Below are 8,070 nucleotides of genomic sequence, written 5' to 3'. Positions count from 1 at the left end.
AGGCCCCATCCCTTTTGCCCTCTACACCAAATCTCTGCATGGAAAATTGTCAATCTACAAGCTCACAACACTTCGCAATGTGAGACATTGTGAGTTTGTAGATCGGCTAGTTTTGCAGAATGTTCGTGCCAGAATAGGGACTCTAGGTTCATGTGGTTAAAAAGGCAAGATTTTACAAATACGTCCCCTGGACACATTAAGAGACATTTTGATATTTGTATCTTTTGCTATATCATTGTGGAGTGACACCTTCATAAACGCTTCTACTTCACTCTACTCCTATACATTATGTAAAGGTAAATATTACAATATCATACCACAACAGTGAGCAGCAAGAAAGAAAGTGCTTTTAGTATTACTACCTAGTAGTAATACTAATAATTAAATAATTAGCTCATTAGCTACAGTAGATCATAAACCAGTGAAAAGTGTATTACATGAAACGTCTGCAAATGTTGGATCACTATAATTAGAAACCATTCAACATAAGCATAACCCTTCACTCGATTGGGATGTTCTCTGCTATTCGGGACAGCAAAGGCAATGACTGTAACATCAAAAAGTGTATTTCATAGTATTTAACATGTATTTATTCTATCAGGCCCCAACAAGTGTTTGAAAATAACGCAATGAATGTCCTTCTTGGCTACCATAGTCTCAATGCTTGCGTAACACAATAGTGTGTTAAAGGCACCATCGTTTCAAATAAGCCTTTTTTGTCAGGGCTGAACATGCTCCAGGTTTTGAAGCCAGGGGCTTATACAGTAGTACATGCATGCAAGGGAATGTTCATTTGAACCTCTCCACAAACGAGTATTGTTCCCATGTCTTCTCTTTTCTCAAAGTCATCACTCTGTTGTTTCCCACAAAAAACATCTGGTGGGTGTTATTGAAAGCATTTTGAATTCCTTGACATTTCCCACATCGGTGGCAGTGGGGGCATCGCAGATATATGAGAAAACAATATGTCATAGATTGCAATATAAAACCAATTCACGCTGACACAGACACAGGCACAAACATGGCTAAAAATCAGCCGTGAGTGTGTCATGGCACTTTAGAGTGTCTGACTACTTAATTAGACATATAAAAAGGCTGGGTCAGACGGATCAGACAGGCAAAGAAAAGCAGGCGAGATGAGGCCCTTCAAATTGTCTGCACCACTCTGATGGTGCGTTCGTGCGTGCATGTGTGTGTGTGCATGTCTCACAGAGTGTGCATTTTGCCATTTGCATGTCTGAATCTGGATTGAGCAGGTCTGTATCTGACAGTGTTTAGGAATGTGTCTGGGGTGTAAGTCTGCTTGTGTGTGTGTGTGTGTGTGTGTGTGTGTGCGTGTGCGTGTGCGTGTGCGTGTGCGTGTGCGTGTGTGTGTGTGTGTGTGTGTGTGTGTGTGTGTGTGTGTGTGTGTGTGTGCGTGTGCGTGTGCGCGCGTGCGTGTGCGCGCGTGCGTGTGCGTGTGCGCACATTGAACTGAATTAATGAGCTAACGAACCACTTCACCCCATTTGGGTGGATTGATGCAAGTTTTGTTGGGGAATCACAAGATTATCAGAATGACATAGGCTACCACACATAAGTGTTAAGACGGTCAGAAAGGAGAGACCAGAAAGGCCGAGCACCCTCAGAGGTTGGCCTGTGAACAAAGGCAGGTGCATTGGAAAAGATTTGAATATTTCTATGTTTTGAAGACAATGTACAGTAAGATCAAATTGAAATCCCAAGAAGAATTTTGGACAAATAGTTCAACTGTTGCAAATACTGAGAAATAGCAAGCCACATATGGTAGGACATGGTTTCTGAACCTTGGTAGAGTTTGTCCTAACACCCGGAAGTGAGTTTGCAATAGGTTCCATTGCCAGATTCCCTTCTATTTATGCAGAAAAGAAGGTTCTGTTGCAATCATAATACGCCTAAAAGAATGTCACATTTTGTTCAGTGCCATAAATTAGATGACTGGACCTCCTCCTTCTTTTCCTCAAATCTCAACAAATCTCTTTGCTAGAAATAGACGATATACATAAAATGGTCCGTTTTGTCTTTGTAGCCCCGTAAATGTGTCCTATTGTAAATCAAATTAGTCGAAGTGCAATAGCATGCTGTTTAGCAGATATGGAAATTCTAAAATATATTTGAAAGATATTTTAAAATATATTTTTGTGAACGTAAATGACAGCTTCCGTTTGCGGCTTTCAGGAGGCATAGTCACAGACTCTACGAAACATTCAAAGAGTGTGTAATACTTGTCTTGGCAAAAGACGAAAACAACGAAAAAAAGACGAAAACACATTGAAAAAAGTTCCATTGGAAATCTATGGTGGGAACCCAAAGCAGCGGGATCATCCAAGGTGGCCTTAACAGACGTCATAAGTATGCAATTTTTGATTGTGCATGAGTGAGAGAGAGCATTAATGTTTGTCAGGAGTGCCAATCTGAGTGCCCGGTTGAGAAAAGAACCCAGCGTTGATGGGGGACTGCTTGTGACTAGACAGGGCCACATGAATCTGAACGAACTTGTCTGGGCTCTTTCTTTTGGGCCCTTATCCACGTCTAGCCGGGCCGAGAGGCGGAGTGAAACCCCATGGTGGGGTGAGAACCAAATGGGTGGGACCTTCCATCACAGTCACAGCTATTTGCTGTCTGCGAGACATAGTGGAGGGGTCAGAGGGCAAATAAGTTCACAGGAATTAGAGGCTTTCACATGCTAATGCTTTGGGCAAGGACAAACCGCCGACAGCTTTTAATAGGTGGTTATAGGTTCGTAGAGGTACTGTATGTGTACAAGTATTGTCGGTTCAATTGACACACCGAATAATTGATAGACATTTATACTGTTGGATCGTGTGTAATCCACTTTATGTAAAAGTTACAGAGTGGAATGCAAGCGCTGAAACACATGCAGCTGATGCCCTCAGCACTGCCCTGCCATATACTCTCTCGCACACACACACACACACACACACACACACACACACACACACACACACACACACACACACACACACACACACACACACACACACACACACACACACACACACAGAGAGAGAGAGAGACACAGACAGACAGACAGACAGACAGACAGACACACACACACACACACACACACACACACACACACACACACACACACACACACACACACACACACACACACACACACACACAGAGAGAGAGAGAGAGACACAGACAGACAGACAGACAGACAGACAGACAGACAGACAGACACACACACACACACACACACACACACACACACACACACACACACACACACACACACACACACACACACACACACACACACACACACACACACACACACACACACACACACACACACACACACACACAAGCAATGCAATGCAGACAATACAATATATGTCCATGTCATATTTTCCTGTTCCTAAGGCTTCATACACTGGAATCAGATGCTCACTGTAAGCTAAGCTCACTGTTTTACTGTGCTGTGTACTGTGTTTTATTATAGCATTTTATTTAAGACAACGTTAAAATATTTACACAGTATGTATACAGATACATAACGTTGCCCCCATACACTGTAAACCTCTCCCTCTCCCAGACATCCAGATTTTAATAAGTAAGAATAAATACGTTGAAATAACAAATGAATTTAATGTGAATTAAAAAAAAGGCAAATAAGTAAATAAATCATGTAGCTGAATGAGCTTAAATAAAGAATCGTTGTAGGACTGTTGGGCGTCCTGACTTTGAGACTGTGCTGTGTAATTGAAATCAAGTATCGGAATCCATTGTTGAAGGGTCTTGTTTGGTTTTATTTGTAAATGGGAAAGTCTGAAATAAGATACTATGAAAGTACTATTTTGTATCTCTAGTTGATTTTAAAGCTATTAAGTGACATACAGCATTATTTTATTATTTTATTTTACTATATTTGGAGGTCATGTGTGCTAAACATAAGAGCATATTAAGATTTGTTTCAGACAGAGATGGGGCGGTGACAGCTACTTTAGATGTCTAATCAATGGTTTTGGGGGGCGACTGAAAGCCATGAGAGCCAGACAAACACAGACACATGCATGCATGGCATGAACAAACAGCAAGCCTCCACATATATCTTTTTCTATAGGTTTCATTGTGCTAACATGAAGGACTGCATATCCTAAGATTCCCATGTGATCCTGTTTGACCAACATCACATAAGTGTGCCCCCATCTGGAGTTTTTAAAACATTGCAGGGCCTTAAGCACCATGGATGCAGCATGTGAGATTAAAACAAATCATTTCACATAACCGAAGTGAGATCTCATTTAAATCAAAATGCATGATCCTTAGATTGCAAATAATATTTAATCCTTAATTTTGTTTTCAAAAGCTGTTCTTTGGCCGATTAGACCTCAAAACATGCTGCTTGTTTGGAGAACTCAAAACACTAAAAGCCTAAATGCCCCTGTCATTATTGTACACAAAATAGCAATTTTGTTTGATCAATATCAATGCCATATCAAACTAATTCAAAGTAACTAATAACATTTGAAATACACTAAACAATAATTGCAACAATTAAGCATTACATATCAACAAGAAATGATAAATTGTCTTATTATTTTGGGGCCAAATTAAAATACTTTTATAAGATGAAACATTGCTCCTTAGCAAAAAGCCACAAGAGTAAATATTACCTGCTTGAATTGAATTTGATTGCTTTCTGGCTTTGATGACAAATTACAGAAACAAGATTTTGGAAAAATAAATCTTTCCAGTAATAGATTATGCACTACTCTTTCTATGCATCTTATGTTTCAGAATAGTCCTCAGGCCCTGATTATAGTAATGTCTCATCTGTTTCACACTAAAATGTGTCAATCACTCCTCCCACCTCTAGTGCAAATTGGTATTGTGTGAAAACCTATTTCCATACATCCTGTGTAATTGGCTTCTTCCAGAAGCCTATCTTTTGTCAGCGATGAGTATTTGGTATAACTGTGTTCTATCATTTTTTATTTTCTTTTACAAAAGTACACAATTGAAAACCTTTTAATGCACAAAGCACTCCAGAAAACCTCAAATACAAACAATACACAGTACATTAATATCTATCAGAAAACATCTTTACTTGATCTTACTTTACTTAATTGTTTACAATTGATATCTGTAATTAAGTGTTTCTGGAGTTCAGATAATAATTCTTGTTAAATTAGTTATTTACCACTTAAACCCTAGCCTATATACTTAAATGACTGGATCCCCCAGGGGTCTATACTTGGTCCCCTCCTTTTCCCACTACACCAAATCTCTTTGCTGAAAATAGCAATCTACAAGCTTACAACCATTGCATTGAAACATGTTGTGAACTTGTAGATTGCCTACTTTCTCAGAATATTTGGCTACATGACCAGAATAGTGATGCTAGGGCTCATGAGGTTAATTGTTGTCCATTCAAAACAAAAAAAGTTCTATGTCCTTTTATAAATATGGTTACATCTTTCATCTATTTCAAAGATTGCATAGATGCCAAATTACATCTACCATTATACTGAACTTCTCATGTCCTACTACCAATATGCCTGAAATGTAGCCTGTGTACTGTGGCACAACAATAGCTTTGTTTTCTTGGCACAACAATAAAGCCATTCCCATTAGCCTACTGTTCTTTTTCTAGGCTAAATTCTTATTCATTATGGGGGGAAGTAAATAGAGAATTGGCATTCTCCCATCATTCAGGGTTGGAGAGTCATTTGTTCAAGAATAAATATTTGTATAATATCAATGGCAAGCATTATAAGTAATTCACAGAAAGGAAAATCTATCAACTATCAACTAGCCATTATTGAGTATTTGAGCAGGACACTGAATAGTGGAATTGACAATGGGCAAGTGTTTGAGATTATTTTTGACTGAAGGCCTTGAATAGTTTTGATCATTTTCCCTAACTTCATATATTAAATAGAAAAGGCAGAACTCTTAATTGAGATTACACATCAAAATTGAGATGTATTTAATCATGTGTGTCTGTGCCTCTTCTTCTTCTCTCTCTGTCTGTCTGTGTGTGTGTGTGTGTGTGTGTGTGTGTGTGTGTGTGTGTGTGTGTGTGTGTGTGTGTGTGTGTGTGTGTGTGTGTGTGTGTGTGTGTGTGTGTGTGTGTGTGTGCGTGCGTGCGTGCGTGCGTGTTTGTATGCTAACATACATGCGTGTGTGTGCTCTGTGCAGAAGTATCACACACAGTTTTCTTCATTACACGTGTATTTTATCTGTATGAGAGGGTTCGACCGCTCAGTCCCTATAACAATAAGAAATGTGCATTTGGCCAAATTGGAATGCAAGACACATTAGCCACAATGGTTGTTTGTATCCCAGCATGCCGTGGTGGCAGGGTGAGGGGTTGTGGGTAAAGCGTATCATTAGGGTTCCCAGCCAACTTGGCACGCCTTTTCAACTGGTATTTAACCGTCTGCTTTCTCATGGTAGGGAAGACGGCATCTTGTGAAGTCCACCACCTTTGTGCATTTAATCCAAAGAGTTCATTGAAAAATACTGCTTGCTTCTAGTTAACCGGCCTAACCTTGCTAATTACCTGGAATCATTTCCAGTGTTTCTCATCCTGTGCAAGGCATGTGGTAAAATGAACATATTGGTCCATGCCCTGTTTGTGCCAATATCTTTAAAATGCTAAGTTAAGTACCTTGGTTTAGAACAGGAATATAAAGCTTCAGTTAAACAAAATAAACAATGTTGTAATATAAATAAGGAATACAAATGTTCCCCATACTTAAACACGTTACAAGTATAACTAAATATATGCCTCCCTCCTATTAATTCCCTAGAGATGTCACCTCACAATACAGTGCACATGCTGGTCATTATTGGGTGTCAAGGACCTCGCACTTGGGGTGTGGGAGGTGGGGAGACAAATCTTGAGGCTGGCCCTCAATTAGTGAGCCACACGTCCTTTGGAAGAAGGTGGAACTCCATTAACAGCTCTTAAACACTGGCCTCTGTTCACCCGCTTCTGACCCCATGACCTTTGGGGTCACTGGACACAATGCAGCCCCATCTGGAGCCATGCTACTGGCCCTATGGTAGAGGGGAAGGACACCAACCTTTGGCATTCATACCATGTCATGTCAGTCTATTGAAGGCCTGAGAACCGCAGCCCTGCTCCACCAGAAACCACATCTCTGAACATCCGCCAATCTATATCAATTCAACAGCACACTGATCAGGTCTACTAATACGCCCTGTCTTTATTGACATAGTACTGTGAAAGGACGGAGAGTTCCCCACATTCGTATTCACACCAGGGGAGCTGCCCACTGCACTCACAATCCTTTATTGTTGGTCGTTGTGGAGCAGTTGGGGGTTAAGTGCCTTGCTCAACGGCACATTGCTAGTAATGGAATGGAATGGGCTTATTGTTTAGTTTCATATCAATACTCAGTGTTAATTTAGCCACTTTCAACCTGGCGTCCCTATTTTGGGCACGTAGAATATTTGGGGAAATTTCAAAGTTTCAAAAGGTTTCAAACATTTTCCACACATTTTCACAAATGATCAAAAATGGCAAAAACTACAAACTCACAACGTATAACAATGCGACACGTTGTGACCTTGTAGATCTGCTATTTTTGATGTGCGACACCGTTGTTCAACAAAGTATACACATCTCCATTCAGCCTGGCTGAATGAACGCTAAGAATTTAAAATTGTGTGTGTATTTTGTGACTGTTGCATAGAATGACATCACTCGTTCCCTTTTCACTTGCAACTGAAAACTGTCTCTCTTTGGAAAAGAGAAGTCTATCGGTTGTTAATACATTTAATAATATTGGCTTTTTTTTTCTTGAAATGACAGTGGAAATCCCAGGGATAGTCAGCCTACAGAATAAGCTTATCCTCAGCACCAAGCATTAAAAGCAGCAGGGAGTGCAAGGGTTAGTCACAATAGCCAAGTGCTGTGTATCGAAATAAGTGACATTTACTGCCTGTAGCCATGTCATCACATCATTAATTTACTTAATAGCATCACACCAGTTAATTGGCTAATTTCAGTGGCAGTTACAGTTATATGTATTGGCTATCCATGCCATT

Source organism: Gymnoscopelus microlampas (genome assembly GCF_963454915.1).
Source record: "Gymnoscopelus microlampas genome assembly, chromosome: 15".
Classification (NCBI taxonomy): Eukaryota; Metazoa; Chordata; class Actinopteri; order Myctophiformes; family Myctophidae; genus Gymnoscopelus; species Gymnoscopelus microlampas.
The sequence above is the reverse complement of the archived record's forward strand: the minus strand, read 5'-3'. Positions refer to the sequence as shown.